The sequence below is a fragment of the Musca domestica genome, unplaced genomic scaffold (genome assembly GCF_030504385.1).
Source record: "Musca domestica strain aabys unplaced genomic scaffold, Musca_domestica.polishedcontigs.V.1.1 110, whole genome shotgun sequence".
Classification (NCBI taxonomy): Eukaryota; Metazoa; Arthropoda; class Insecta; order Diptera; family Muscidae; genus Musca; species Musca domestica.
In genome coordinates this window covers 1,661,296-1,677,961 of record NW_026712134.1, presented here as the reverse complement: position 1 = coordinate 1,677,961, position 16,666 = coordinate 1,661,296, and the positions used below count along the sequence as shown (strand labels likewise).

At 31.0% G+C, this 16,666-nt stretch overlaps 1 protein-coding gene across 1 annotated transcript in view; it reads right to left on the bottom strand.

Moving 5' to 3' along the window:
- LOC101900627 (nuclear hormone receptor FTZ-F1 beta) overlaps window positions 1-15,322 on the bottom strand; it is an 85,508-nt gene extending 70,186 nt beyond the window's left edge. Inside the window, exon 1 of the mRNA XM_059132151.1 lies at window positions 14,588-15,322. The gene's annotated coding sequence lies outside the window, so the exon portion shown is untranslated. The remainder of the gene's footprint in view (window positions 1-14,587) is intronic.
- Between the last annotated feature and the right edge of the window lie 1,344 nt (window positions 15,323-16,666).

The window sequence follows — 16,666 nt, the reverse complement described above, 5'->3', positions numbered from 1 at the left end:
CTCCTATCGTCTCCAATTGCAAACTTTTTTATAGTAAAAGTCTCCAATTTTAAAATTTGCTTTAGGATTAGACTCCAATTGCAAACTTTTCTGTAAAAAAGTCTCCAAAGACAAACTTTACTATAGGAAAAGTTTCCAATGACTAAATTTTCTATAGAAGAAGTCTCCAATGACTAAATTTTCTATAGGAAAACTCTCCAATAGCAAAATTTCTATAGGAAAAGTCCCCAGTTGCAAACTTTCCTATTGAAAAAGTCTCCAATACAACTTTTTTTCCTGGAAAAGTCTCCAATTGCATATTTTTTATAGAAAATGTCTCCATATGCTATATTTCATATAAGAAAAGTCTCCAATTGCAAAATTTCCCATTAGAAAAGTCTCCAATTTCAGACTTCTTATATGTGAAAAGACTTTTTATTTATGAAAAGTTTCCATTTACAAAATTTTCTATAAAAAAGGCTCCTATCGTCTCCAATTGAAAAGTCTCCAATTGCAAATTTTTCTGTAGAAAAAGTCTCCAATAGCAAATTTTTCTATAGGAAAAGTCTCAAATTGCCAACATTTCTATAGGATAAGTCTCCAATTGTAAACTTTTGTAAAAGAAAAGTCTCCAATTGCAAACTTTTCTATAGAAAAAGTTTCCAATTGCAAACTTTTCCATAGAAAAAGTCTCCAATTGCTAACTTTTCTATTGGGAAAGTCTCCAATCGAAAATGTTTCTATAGGAAAAGTCTCCAATTACAAGCATTTCTTTGGGAAATGTCTCCAATTACAAACTTCTCAAAAGGATAAGTCTCCAACTCTAAACTTTTGTAAAGGAAAAGTCTCCAATTGAAAATTTTTTTATATAAAAATTCTCCAATTGCAAACTACGTCTCCAATTGGAAAATTTTCCATAGAAAAAGTTTCCAGTTGCTAACTTTTCTATTGGCAAAGTCTCCCATCGAAAATGTTTCTATAGAAAAAGTCTCCAATTGGAAACTTTTCTGTAACAAAATCTCCAATTACAAAATTCTCTATGGGAAAAGTCTCCAATTGCAAACTTGTCAATAGGAAAAGTCTCCAATTGTAAACTTTCCTATAGTAAAAGTCTCCAATTGAAATTTTGTTATATAAAAAGTCTCCAATTGCAAACTATTTTTTAGAGAAAGTGTCCAATAGCAAACTATTTTATAGGGAGTCTCCAAATGAAAATGTTTGTAGAAAAAATATCCAAATCGAAAATCTCTTCAATTACAAACTTTCCAGTGGGAAAAGTCTCCAATTACAAACTTTTCTAGGAAAAGTCTTTAAATATCAATTCTTTGTTGTCACAAAGTCTCCAATTACCATTTTTTTTGTAAGAAAAGTATCCAATTCAAAATTTATTTTTTAAAACTTTTTTAAAATCAATTTTTTTAATATTTTCAGGGCAGTCTATTACCCTGTTTTTTTTTTAATTATATTTTAAAGACCACATTTTATCTTGGGATTTTTAAAAATATTTTCAGTGGCCACCCACCATTTGTGCATTTTTTTTTAAAGCCACCCTTTATTTTCCGGAATTTTTAAAAATATTTTTCAAGTCTCCAATTTTCAGTGGCCATCCACCATTTGTGAATTCTTTTTTAATTTTTTTTTTTTTAAAGCCACCCTTTATTTTTCGGAATTTTAAAAATATTTTTCAAGTCTCCAATTGAGATTTTGTGACATTTTTCTTTTTTCCCAGTCTCTCCTCTTTTGGGTGGGGGTTGGCGGAAGGCTTGTCGCAATCTCTCCATACAATGGCAACAAAATTATATGAATTAAAATGCAATGCCAACCCAAATTCAGTTCTCTGTATAGGAAATTTTCATACAGCCATATCCAGCAGCAGCAACAAAAACAACAATAAAATTACAACAAAACAAAAGAAACCAGTTTTCTCTGTGCAGCGAGAGCGAAAAATCCACAGCGAAGGTAGCGGCGGAAAAAAGGAAACTAACCTAAAAAACAGTTACTTTGGTTGCAACTGTGTGACTGGCTGGCTGGCTGACTGAGCCAGTGAGTAACTGACTGACTGACTGGGTGCATTACATGAGGCTCTGGTGGTGTGACAAAAACAACAAAAGACATTTTACTTTGCAAAAAAAAACGAGACTACACTTTACCCAGACAGCCACCAGCGGAACGAGTTGCCTACCAAACAAAATTCAAAATATGCAATTCTCCCCCCGGCCGGCGGGTTTTGAGTGGTGGTGAATGCGTGTTGCTTCGTCGGTTGTTACATTTTGGCCAAGAAGAAATATGCCACGAAAATAAAATCACAACAAATTTTGAACGAAATAACGGAATCAACTGGAACAGAACTGCAGGCAGGCATGCATGCAGCAACAACTAAGGCAACCATGCTGCAATTGCGATGGAACAGTGGGCGGGATTATGAATTTTAAAATCTCTGAATGGATTTCCAAAATATTTGAAACACAAAAAAATTACCCGAGTCTCCAAAAAAATTATTTTCCAAAAATATCTTTCCAAACCTCATCCTCTATGCCCCTCTGTGTCAGAATGTCCACATCCTAAAATCTAGAAATTTAGTCTCCACACCTTTATTTGGTTTTAATATTTTTTTATAATCTTTAATTTCGAAGTATATTTTTTACCCCACTGTGCAACCACTCAGCCAACTGAGCCACCAATGCTATCCAACAAAGCCAGAACCACTTTGAAATGTTGGCAAAAATCACTGGCTCACATTTTTAGCAGTCAACTCTACAGAGCACCCCGGCAGGAAAATATATGACAATGTTCGAATTGTTGCACCGCTGCAACGTACATGCTCGAAGAATTGTTGATGTTGTTGCTGCTGCTGTTGCGGCACCTCCAACCAACAGCGATGATGCCGCGCCATTCATATTCATTCAACATTCGACAATTCGTGGAAATGAACAAAGGAAAATGTGGCTGGAAATTGAAATAATTTTAATTTTTTTTCGAGGTGGGGAGGGGGGAGAGTTTGTGAGGGGTGCGTAAGGGAATTTATGTCGCTCGCATACGACAATATGCCTTGTGGGTTGACTGACAACCTGGCAAAGTAGTCAGATTCAGTTGAAATACAACAAATATGTCAACCAAAGTATTTTTTTGCAACTTTTTGGAGAAAACTTTGCAATTGGAGACTTTTCCTATAGAAAAGTTCGCATTTGGAGACTTTTCGCATAGAAAAGTTTGAAATTGGAGACTTTTCCTATAAAAAATTTTGCAATTGGAGACTTTTCCTATGGAAAAGTTTGCAATTGGAGACTTTTACTATAAAAAAGTTTGCAATTGGAGACTTTTCCTACAGAAAAGTATGGAATTGGAGACTTTTCCCATAGAAAAGTTTGCAATTGGAGACTTTGCATACAATTTTTTCTCTTGGAGACATTTTTTATAGAAAAGATTGAAATTGGAGACTTTTCCCATAGAAAATTTCGCACTTGGAGACTTTTCCCATAGAAAAATTTGCGATTGGAGACTTTTCCAATAGAAAAGTTTGCTATTGGAGACTTTTCCTATAGAAAAGTTTGCAATTGGAGACTTTTCCTATAGAAAAGTTTGCTATTGGAGACTTTTCCTATAGAAAAGTTTGCAATTGGAGACTTTTTCTAAGGAAAAGTTTGCAATTGGAGACTTTTTCCCATTGAAAAGTTTGCAACTGGAGACTTTTTGCATACAAATTTTTCATTTGGAGACTTTTCGAATAGAAAAATGTTGACGTGGAGACTTTTCCTATAGAAAAGTTGACAATTGGAGACTTTTTCTACAGAAGAGTTAGCAAAAAATATTTTTAAAAAAATCCACGTTTGTAAATGGCTTTTGAAAAAATATTTTTAAAAAATCCACGTTTGTAAATGCCTTTTGAAAAAATATTTAAAAAAAATCCACATTTGCAAATGTCTTTTGAAAAAATATTTAAAAAAAATCCACATTTGCAAATGTCTTTTGAAAAAATATTTTTAAAAAATCCACGTGTGTAAATGGCCCTTGAAAAAATATTTTCAAAAAATCCACGTTTGTATATGACTCTTGAAAAAATATTTTTAAAAAAATCCACGTTTGCAAACGGCCTTTTGAAAAAATATTTTTAAAAAATCCACGTTTGTAAGGGACTCTTGAAATTTTTTTTTTAAAAATTGACGTTTGTAAATGACTTTTGAAAAAATATTTAAAAAAAATCCACGTTTGTAAATGCTTTTTGAAAAAATATTAAAAAAAAATCCACGTTTGTAAATGCCTTTTGAAAAAATATTTTTAAAAAAATCTACGTTTGCCTTTTAAAAAAATATTTTTAAAAAAATCCACGTTTGCCTTTTGAAAAAATATTTTTAAAAAAATCTACGTTTGCCTTTTAAAAAAATATTTTTAAAAAATCCACGTTTGTAAATGCCTTTGGAAAAAATATTTTTAAAAAAATCCACGTTTGCCTTTTGAAAAAATATTTTTAAAAAAATCTACGTTTGCCTTTTAAAAAAATATTTTTAAAAAATCCACGTTTGTAAATGCCTTTGGAAAAAATATTTTTAAAAAAATCTACGTTTGTAAATGGCTTTTGAAAAAATATTTTTAAAAAAATCCACGTTTGTAAATGCCTTTTGAAAAAATATTTAAAAAAATCCACGTTTTTATATGCTTTTTGAAAAAATATTTTTAAAAAATCTAAGTTTGTACATGGGATTTGAAAAAATATTTTTAAAAAATATCTTTAAAAAATACTTTTAAAAAATCCACGTTTGTACATGGGATTTGAAAAAATATTTTTAAAAAATATCTTTAAAAAATCCACGTTTGTACATGGGATTTGAAAAAATATTTTTAAAAAATATCTTTAAAAAATCCACGTTTGTACATGGGATTTGAAAAAATATTTTTAAAAAATATCTTTAAAAAATCCACGTTTGTAAATGGCCTTTGAAAAAAAAATGCCTTTTGAAAAAATATTTTTAAAAAATCCACGTTTTCAAATGCCTGTTACAAAAATATTTTTAAAAAATCTACGTTTGTAAATCCCTTTTTAAAAAATATTTTTAAAAAATCCACGTTTATAGATAGGCCTGGAAATATATTTTTAAAAAATCCATGTTTATATATAGGCCTTTAAAAAATATTTTTTAAAAATCCACGTTTATAGATAGGCCTTGAAAAAATATTTGTAAAAAATCCAAATTCATAAATGACTTAAAAAAATATTTTTGAAAAATCCACGCTTGTAAATGCTTTTTGAAAAAATATTTTCAAAAAAATCCAAATTCATAAATGACTTGAAAAAATATTTTTAAAAAAATTACTCTTGAAAAATATATATTTTTTTCTAAAAGTATCGAAAATTTTTTGTAAAAAAATAATCTTCGAAAAATTATTTTCTTTCCGAGGCATGAATTTTCCGAGAACACTCGTCCCCATTTAATTAATATTTATTTAAATCTAAAGTGTCATGACTCATTCTCATAACTTTTATTAAACAATTTATTTTGACGCTATTTAACTTTACTTTCGCAAATATTTACCCAATAAATTTTTATATTTTTAATAATTGGCCATTGATAAGATTCTCACCAAAGTCTCCAACAAAAATGGACTGCAGCAAACACTTGAATACGGAGGTATTTGGAATTATTAAAAATAATTTCATTATCTTCGAAAAGTAATGAAAAAATGGCTTTTCAAATCTCCTACAAAAAAATTTGAAAACTGCAGACCATAAATGCTACACCTGACCAAAAAAAAAAAGGAATTGCGACTAACAACGTTTTGGCCGGCCGATTACTGACCTAAATTGGAATGACAAACAAAAAAATGTTATGCGACACATTTTAATTCGAAAACGATAAGCAGCAGTTCCAGAAATTATCTGAGAAAGAGAGCGGATGGGGGAAAAATGGCAAAAAATAAAAACAACAATAACAATAATATGATTGGTATTATACAACACGGTTTTCGGCAATCGTAAATAAATGCATATCTCAGCCATAATTTTTTTTTTAAAGAGTTTGAAGAAAAAAATTGTTTTGACTTCCAAATTTTGTTGGTAGTTCAACAAAAAAAAAATTATAGCTATGACAGCGAAATAATTCAATAAAACAAAACAGAAATAATTTTGCAACAAATGTGTGTGTCCACACACATTTTAACATTTCAAAAAAAGAAAAAAACTTGATTTTTTTATGCGTTCGCGGCAATGAAAGAAATGTGAAAGATATCAAAATTCCATAAATCAAAAAAAAAAAAAAAACAAAAATAAGTCCAAACAAATAAATCTTGTCAGTGACCTTGTTAGCTAGTTAAGGTAAGCGTTGGGGGCGTTAACGAAATCGGCAAAAAAAATATTTAATAAAATATTATATTATTATCGGCTTATATTTGGAGACATTTTTTAGAGAAAATTTTGCAATTGGAGACTTTTTTATACAGACAAATTTGCAATTGGAGACTTTTCCTATAGAAAAAATTGCAATTGGAGACTCTTCCTAGAGAAAAGTTTGCAATTGGAGACTTTTCCTATAGAAAAGGATGCAATTGGAGACATTTCTTATATAGAAAGGTTGCAATTGGAGACTTTTCCTATAGAAAAAATTGCAATTGGAGACTCTTCGTAGAGAAAAGTTTGCAATTGGAGACTATTCCTATAGAAAAGTTTGCAATTGGAGACTTTTCCTGTAGAAAAAAATGCAATTGGAGACTTTTCCTATAGAAAAAATTGCAATTGGAGACTTTCCTATAGAAAAGTTTGCAATTGGAGACTTTTCCTATGGATAAGTTTGCAATTGGAGACTCTTCCTATGGATAAGTTTGCAATTGGAGACTTTTCCTATGGATAAGTTTGCAATTGGAGACTTCTCCTACAGAAAATTTTGCAATTGGAGACTTTTCCTATAGAAAAGTTTGCAAGTGGAGACTTTTCCTACAGAAAAGTTGGCAATTGGAAACATTTCTTACGGTAAAAACTACAATTGGAGACATTTTCTATAGAAAAGTTTGCAATTGGAGACATTTTCTATAGAAAAGTTTGCAATTGGAGACTTTTCCTATAGAAAAGTTTGCAATTGGAGACTTTTACTATAGAAAAATTTGCAGTTGTAGACTTTTCTTACAGAAAAAATGGCATTGGAGACTTTTCCCATAGAAAAGTTTGCGCTTGGAGACTTTTCCTATGAAAAGTTTGCAATTGGAGACTTCTCCTAAAGAAAATTTTGCAATTGGAGACATTTCTTACGGTAAAAACTACAATTGGAGACATTTTCTATTGAAAAGTTTGCAATTGGAGACTTTTCCTATAGAAAAGTTTGTAATTGGAGACTATACCTATAGACAAAATTGCAATTGGAGACTTTTCGTATAGAAAACTATGCAATTGGAGACTTTTCGTATAGAAAAAATTGCAATTGGAGACTTTTCATATAGAAAAGTTAGCAATTGGAAACTTTTCCTATGACAAAGATTGCAATTGGAGACTTTTTTAAAAGGAAAGTTTGAAATTGGAGACTTTCCGTATGGAAAAGATTACAATTGGAGACTTTCCCTACAGAAAAGTTGGCAATTGGAGACTTTTCCAATAGAAACAAATTGCATTGGAGACTTTTCCTATAGAAAAAAATGCAATTGGAGATGTTTCCAATAGAAAAGTTTGCAATTGGAGACTTTTCCAATAGAAAAGTTTGCATTTTTAGACTTTTGCAACAGAAAAGTCTCCAATTGGAGAAAATTGGAGACTTTTCCTATAAAAAATTTTGCAATTGGAGACTTTTTCTATAGACAATTTTGCAATTGGAGACTTTTCCTATGGAAAAGATTGCAATTGGAGACTTTTCCTATAGAAAAAAATTGCAATTGGAGACTTTTCCAATAGAAAAGCTTGCATTTGGAGACTTTTCCTATAGAAATGTTTCCAATTGGAGACTTGTGTTGTAGATATCATGTATAGTAATTAACTTCCAAGTGGTTAGTTGTTTTATTTTTATAATCTTGACACGATGCCAATAAAGAATCTTGAATCTACTCCAGACCGCAGAAGCACATCAGCTACGGACACACACTCACACACCTACAAATATTCCAACACAAGACCGCGTCAAGAACACTGGCAGCAACACCACAGAATCAGAGTCAACCACATTCAAGTGGAACACATTATCAGACTCCAAACCCCCTCCTCCTCCTCCTCCCCGGCTACGCGAATCATCTTCCAAACGAATGACCAGAAACGCTTCATTCGAATTTCTCTTCTCCTTGTTGCCACTTGAACACCTTGAGTCACCTTTAAATTGAACAGCCAGCAAGACAGAGCGGAGGAGGATGATGGTGATGATGACAACAAACAACAACCACATAATTGTTATTTTTATTGTTGTTGATGCTTCTTCTTTTTCATGTTTTTGCGCCGTCGTTGTTGTGGCAACATTTTGGCCATTTTCATTAACTTTTTTTTATCGGCCGCATCGGTGTCATCGTGTAAACCGAATAACCGCAAAAAAATCATTAAAAATATGTTTTTATGTGCTAAACTGAATTATGAGCGGTTTCTTCTTCTTCTGCTGTTGTTGTTGTTCCTCTTCGAGACATTGCCTCGTTTGACTGCAGGCAGGCACTCTTCATTTCAGCAACTGCTGACAGCTCGAGCGGATTTTGTAGGTCAAATGCATTAAGGCAGAAATAAATTCGCGAAATGGAGAAACGCTCATTAAAAGACAACGACTGGCTGGTTGCTTGGTTGGATGGTGACTAGTAATTGAAGGGAAATGGAGAACTGCAATGAAGTTAACCAAGAAAAGTCTCCAAATTGACGAATTTGCAAATTCTTTGAGAAAAATATTGGCATATTTATAAAAAAATGTATCGGAGACTGTAAATTTCCTACAATAAAGTCACCAATGAAGTCTCCATTTATAAACTTTTCTGTTAGAAAAGTCTCCAAATTGAAAATTTTGCCAATTCTTTGAGAAAAACACCAGAAAATTTTTAAATTTTTCGCAAGGAAGTCTCCAATGGTGAAATTTTTTGTAATAAAATTCTCCAAAATGTAAATTCTTTAAAAAAAAATTTCAAAAAATTAACATAAATTCAATTTTTTTGATGAAGACTTTAATTTTTACATTTGTTCATAGTCTCCACTTTTAAATATTTCTATCATGATTCTAAAATTTTAAGTCTCCGAATTCAAAACCTATAATTTCCTATAGAAAAGTTTGTAATTGGAGACTTTTCCTACATAAAAGTTTTCAATCGGAGACTTTTTCCAAAGAAATGTTTGCAATTGGAGACTTTTCTTATAGAAAAATTTGCAATTGAAGACTTTTCCTACAGAAAAGTTGGCAATTGGAGACTTTTCCTACAGAAAAGTTTGCGATTGGAGACTTTTCCTATAGAAAAGTTTTCAATTGGAGACCTTTTCCAAAGAAATGTATGCAATTGGAGACCTTTCCTATAGAAAAGTTTGGAATTGGAGACTTTTTCTACAGAAAAGTTTGCAATTGGAGACTTTTTGTCAACAATTTTTCAATTGGAGACTTGTGTTGTTAAAAAGTTTTCCATTGGAGAGATTTCTTATAAAAAGTTTATATTTGGAGACTTTTTCTATCAACATTTTACAAATGGAGACTTGTTCTATAGAAAAGTTTGCAATTGAAGACTTTTTCTACAGAAAAATTTACAATTGGAGACTTTTTTATAGAAAAGTTTGCAATTGGAGACTTTTCTTATAGAAAACTTTACAATTGGAGACTTTTCCTATTGAAAAGTTTGCAGTTGGAGACTTTTCCTACAGAAAACTTTTCAATTGGAGACTTGTGTTGTTAAAAAGTTTGCCATTGGAGAATTTTCTTATAAAAAAGTTTAGAATTGGAGACTTTTTTATCAAAATTTTACAAATGGAGACTCGTCCTAAAGAAAAGTTTGCAAAAGTCGCCATTTTTTAACTATTGAAAAAATGCAATTGGAGACTTCCTACAGAAAAGTTTACAATTGGAGACTTTTCTTATAGAAAACTTTACAATTGGAGACTTTTCCCATTGGAAAGTTTGCAATTGGAGACTTTTCTTACGGAAAAATTTTCAATTGGAGACTTGTGTTTTTAAAAATTTTGGAGTTTCTGATAAAAAGCTTAGTTTTGGAGACTTTTTCTATCAACATTTTACAAATAGACAATTTTCCTATAGAAAACTTTGCAAAAGTCTCCAAAAAGTAAAAATTTTTTGTAGAAATAATTTAAAAAATGGAAATGAATGTTATTGGAAAATGCTGCAGTTATAAACATTTCTGTTAGAAAAGTCTCCAAATTGAAAATTTTACAAATTCTTTGAAAAAATAAGAAAAGTCTCCAAAACGTATTATTATTATTTTTTGAAAATTATATTTTGTATAGGAAAGTCTCCAATGGCAAATTATTTCCGACCGAAAATTCTCAAATTCAAATTTAAAACTTGTCTATTAAAAAGTCTCCAAGTACAAAAAATCTCATTCGAATGGTATCCAAACCATTGCTTTTTTGGTTTTTTTTATAAAATATAAATATTTAAAAATATGTTTTTCTTTGAATGGTCTATAATTACCCAAAGGTCCTCAAAATTCAATTTTTTCTATAGAAAGTCTCCAAATATAATTTTTTTTTTGCAGTTGGAGAGTTTTCCAATCGACCTGTCTTATAGACAATTTACAATTGGATATTTTCCTTAATTGTAAATTCCCTATGTGAAATGTCTCCAAATGTATATTTTCTCTAAGAATAGTCTCTAATTGTCCAAAGGTCCTCGAAATTCATTTCTTCTGGAGCAAGTCTCAAATTTTAAAGTCTTTTAAAGTTGAAAAAATAGAAAAATTACAAATGGATATTTTTCTTTAATTGTAAATTTTCCATAAGTCTCTAACTTACATTATTTTCTCAAAGAAATAAGTTTCCAGTTGTAAAATTGTCTAAAAAAAATCTCATAGATCTCAATCTATTTGGTAGAGAATTCCCTATTAAATCTCAATAGATTTTATAGAGAATTCTCTGCCAATGGTCACAACATCCAACGACCAAAAAAACATACCGGTCATCCCAACGACGATGATGTTGGTGGCGATGATGATGGTACACACGGCAACAAACATTAAAACACAAGAGTTTATTGACATTTCTTTCACAAATGAAACGATACAACAATAGCAACAACAAGAAATCAACACATAACACTCACACACACACGCACAAATTCTTGCACACCTAGCCTGGTCGGCCAGCAAGCAAATCATCGTAAGTCGTCGTCAATAAGAGTGGATTGGCTGGAAAGACAACAGCAACAACAATGGCATGGCAAAACATAATTAAGGGAAATGATGGGGGAGAAGAAATCAACGGTGCAACAAAAAAAAAAACAGGAGAGTAGCTAAGCTCGCTCTCTCACATTGTCTCTCTTGCTCTTGTTGTGTGTGTGTGTGATGGACAGCAGAGCCGTTAATTCGATTTATCTTGTTGTGCTCTTATTCTCGCTATACAGTGATGCCAATGCCACTGTTTGGATGGGAATTTTGGCGATTTTTTACTTTTAGTTGTAAAGTTTGTGATAAAAGGTGATAAAAAATATGTACTTCAAAAGAAATATATGTTTTTAAAAATGAATTTGGGATTTTCGCAAGAAAAATGGACGCAAAACAAATTTTGGTAACATTTTCCCAAAAATATAAAATTAAAAAATATAAAAATACCCCTCATAGCTCTGTGAAGTTAAGGCATCTTTGAGATTCCCGCAAGAAAAATAATCGCAAATGAACATTGGGAAGTTCTTCTTGATTACAGATTTACCATTTGATATATTGATCATATTATAGCGGTCTCTATAAATTGTTTAGGTACATAAAGTGCCGAGAATATGTTTCTATCATAGAGCCAATGTAAAGATACGTTCGAATTTCTCGTATTAATTTCGTTTAATATTTCGGTAATTTCTCAGAGTGTTGTTATAGTTATTTTTGGGCGATAGTAGACTAAATTTAGCGGAAATTGATGAATATTTGAAAATAAACTAGATTTTACTGTAAAAATGATAATAAGTAGAGGGATTTCCAGGGAATTTCTAGTTATTTTAAAAAGGTCAGAAAACTTAAAGTAAAAAGAAAAGTTTCTTGACAATCATATTTTCGACCCCGACCTGAGCTAGAATTATTTAAATAATAAAATTGTCCTCGAAATATTTGTCGGAGACCCAAAAAGTATTTACATTCCTGATCAGAAAAAAATTATGTCCGTCTGTTGGAATCACCATAGATTCCATATTATTTCATCTAGAGCTTTGAAATTTGACACAAAGGTTTATATTATACGCAGGCTGGTGGGAATTGAAAATGGGCTATAGGGGTCCATGTTTAGGTATAGCTCCAACATAACGGTATCTGCCGATTTTCGGTATTTTGAAGGTTTCTGCTAAAATTGCCAACCAAATAAGCTGAAACTTGACAATTGGGGTTCTTGGTAGAGATTTTTCTCCCTTCAAAAAATCCCACACCCATTAATTGGTATAGGTCCCATAGAACGTTACCTTTAGATATTGAGTTTTTTGAAGGTTTCTGCCAAAATGTCGAACCAAATAAGTTGAAACTTTACACCTGGGGTTCTTGGTAGAGCTGTTTCCTCCCTGCAATAAAAATTCGCTACAGTCCCATTAATTGGTATAGGTCCCATAGAACGTTACCTTTAGGTTTTTAGTATTTTGAAGGTTTCTACCGTAATTTACAACCTAATTAGCTGAAACTTGGCTATTGGGATTGTAAGTAGGTCACTTCTCTGCTTGCAAAAATTATTTGCTGCTGGTCTACTAGTTGGTAGGGCTCCCATATAATGGTACATCCAGATTTTCAGTATTTTGAAGGTTTCTGCCATAATTTCCAACCAAAATAAGTGAAACTTAGGTACTTCTCTGCTTGCAAAAAATATTCTTTGCAGGTTCACTAATTGGTATAGCCCTCGATTTTCGATTTTCGATATTTTGTAGGTTTCTGCCACGATTTCCAACCAAATTTGCTGAAACTTGGCAATTGGGGTTCTCGGTAGGCCATTTCTCTCCTTGCAAAACATATTAGCTGTAGATCCACTAATTGGTATGGCCCCCTTATAACGGTCCCTCCAGATTTTCCGTATTTTAAAAGGTTTCTGCCATAATTTGCAAACAAATACATTAAATTGGAGGTTCTTGGCAGGTCTTTTCTCTCCCTGCAAAAATATTCGCTGTAGGTCCACTAATTGTTATGGCCCCCCATATAACGGTACTTCCCTATTTTCGGCACTTTGTATTTTTCTACCACAATTTCCAGCCAAATTAGCTGAAAATTTACCTTTGAGGCTCTTGGTAGGTCTGTTCTCAACAGGGAATATAACTTAATACTATTGTTTTATTTATTTCGTTTATTTTCATATTTTTTATTTGGCTGTGACTATTTTTAAGCAGAATGTAAGTTTTTCATTAAATTTTTATACAATTTTTTATTAAATTATTTTTAAATTTATTCTTATATATTATCTGTTTTTTTATATTTCTAGTTATTATTTTTTATTCTTCTTTATAATAATAGTTTGTATTTTTATATTTATTTTTTTATTTTTGTTTATTTTCTGTCATTATATATTTTATTTCTTATATTTTTTTTTCTGTTCAAATCTTAATTTTCCTTTTTTCACTTTAAAAAAAATTGCAGCACTTTTGCTTAAAATAATTATTCTTTGTTTATTCATATTTTTATTTAAATTTCGATTATTTTGGAATTTATTTTCTTAACTCGAGACACTTTCTTTATATTTTTATTGAAATCTAATTTTTATTTACATTTTATTACAATTTTTATTTATATTTCTTTTAGTTTTACAAGTCTTTTTAATATTTATTATTATTATTTTTTTAGATTTTTACTTGAGCGTTTTTAATTTTAATATTTTTAGTTTATTTTTTTTATTTCATTTTTTATATTTAAATATTACTTTATTCTAGTGTTTATATTTATTTATTTTTTAATTTTTTCATTATATTTTATGCTTATTTTATTATTTATCATTTCTTTATTAAAATTATTTTTCTATATTTCACCAATTTCCATTACCAAAATCATAGCGCTTTTCTGCATGCGAAATATTGGCAACATTGTTATGGTTCTCCACTCTCTATCTCCAGTTATCAATAACAACAACAATGCCACAACACCGAGAGGCAACAACAAAATTGATACACTTGATTTTTTGTTTACATTCGTCATCTGTGTGGAGGAAAAAGGTGGCAAAGCAACTACACCAACAACACAAACAAAAAGAACCCAACGGAGAGAAAGAGAGAGTAAATACAGGTTTATTTCATATGAAATGTTGATGGGATAAAAAGATACTCAGGCACTAAATGGGACGGGGGAGAGAAAAAACTAAAACAGAGAAAGAGATACTACGTGTGCCGTCATGTTAAAATAACCTTCAATTCTGTTGTTTTTGTTGCTGTTTCTATTTGAATTTAATTTTGGTTTGGTTGGTTGGCTGCCTACTCGGGCCACCAGTTTTGGAGTGTGAGAATGGTATACAAAACAAGAGACAATAAGAAAAACTGAATATGATAAAAGGACACGCGAAAAAGAAACTTACCTTTAAAAAAATCCAGTTGTAAAATGGTAGTTTTAGTTTTTCTATATTTAAAAAAATCGGTGTAAAAAATATTCTAAAAAATCTTGTTTGTTTGGAAAATGCACAATATTTTTATTTGCTTTTTTACATTATTTTGTTTTATTATTTTTTGCTGTTGTTGTTTTATTCCACTGATGTTTTTTTTTTTTTTGCTTTGCCTTTTGTATTTTACACTCTTCTCATCATGCTTCTTCTTTTTCTACCCATCAAATGACCTTTACATAAAAAATGATATTTTTTCTGGGCTATATTTTTGTTGTTATTGCCACTCTCGCTCACACACACGTACACCGCCAGCGCCGCCACCACTCTCTTTGGCTCTCTTGGCCCATGTATACTTATTTTGTTTGCATTTCAAAGACAACATTTCAATAGGAAAAAAATCACTTTTTTTTTTTTGGGGGGGAATTGAATTTTTTCGATCAGCCTTTTGATTTTTTTCGTTGAAAAAAAAATTAAATTGTAAATTAAAACACAATTTGTTTGGTAATCCTAGGGGCTCTCCCCTCGCTGTGATTTCAATATTTTTTTCTTGAAATTATTCCAATATACACAAACACACTCGTTAAAATTAACAAACAAAAAAGAACTAAAATTTAGTATCGCATTCTGGTGGCACACGCTATCCGTTCACTCTCGGCCGAACGTTTTTCCTTAAGCGTACGTTTCAGAACTTAGTCCCCAGAAAACTCGCGTATACCGCAATACCTCACTTGATTCACTTAATGTTCGTTATCGTCGTCGTCGCCGTTGACGTCAAAGTAAACGTCGCAGTCGTGTAGTAGCAAAACTCTCAGTTAAATCCCAACAACAACAACAAAGACTTCCTAAAAATGCTCACAGGTACGAAGAGTTGTTCTGGACAATATCTTCGTTATGAAACCATATATTTTCCATATTAGCATTGTCAAATATTTAGAAGAGTCCAAAGTAGAATTTTGCATTACAACATTTTGGAATTCTGTGACGAAAATTGATAATTGTTTAAAAATAAAAATGCCCTACATACAACGTAATAATATTAAATATTCTCTTTGCAAAACATTGAAATCTCACCGAATACGGTGGATAGATGGAATTCAAGAGAAAGGCACAGGTGCGAATAGAGTGGAAGACGGAACACAAATAACTCAAACAATTTCAATGTGGCATTTTGGCGATTTTGTTTTGAAACGAATCAGTTGAATGGAATCCTCTAAGGGAAAAATTCAATTCTGCCATGTCGAACGAATAAAAAAACACAATAAAGAATAACAACCGCCGCGCAGATGTTGTTGCTTCGAGTCAAAAATGTAATTGTCATAACTAAACAAGTTATCTTGCTGTTGCATGCAAACTCCGTTTTGCATTAATGAGAGCAGTTAGGGAACACTCAATCTACATTGGATGATAGCGGGCAGCCGTCAATTGCTGTTACTGATCCCTAAATGGAAAATTAAATAAATAATTGTCTCTAAATTTTTAAAATTTTTTTAAAATAATTAATTAAAGATATTACTAAATGTGTTATGTATTTATTAAAAAATAATTGAGACGTTTTTGTTAGAATAAAACATGCAATTTCTGAAAACAATCATTTTTTGGAATCTTCTAAAGGAAAAAATCAATTCAGCCCCACGCATTCAGTCAGGCTGAATAGAGAACTGGGAGAAATTGCAGTAGTGCTATTAAATTAATATGTAATTTTCTATTTAGAAGCCTATAAATTCATGTCCATGTTAGTCTTGTGTATTCTTAATATTTCACGAAATTATACGGTTTCATTGAATAAATAAATAAATATATTTTTCGGGACTTTTTATACCCTCCACCATAGTATGGAGGGTATATTAAGTTTGTCATTCCGTTTGTAACACCTCGAAATATACATTTTAGACCCCACAAAGAAATATATTCTTGATCAGCATAAAATTCTATGTGGTTATAGTGATGTCCGTCCGCCTGTTCGACTGTGGTAATCACTGTAGCTTCCGAACGAATTGAAGTAGGAGGATACAATGTACATTATGTATATTATGTGTACAGGACTTTTGGTATTGA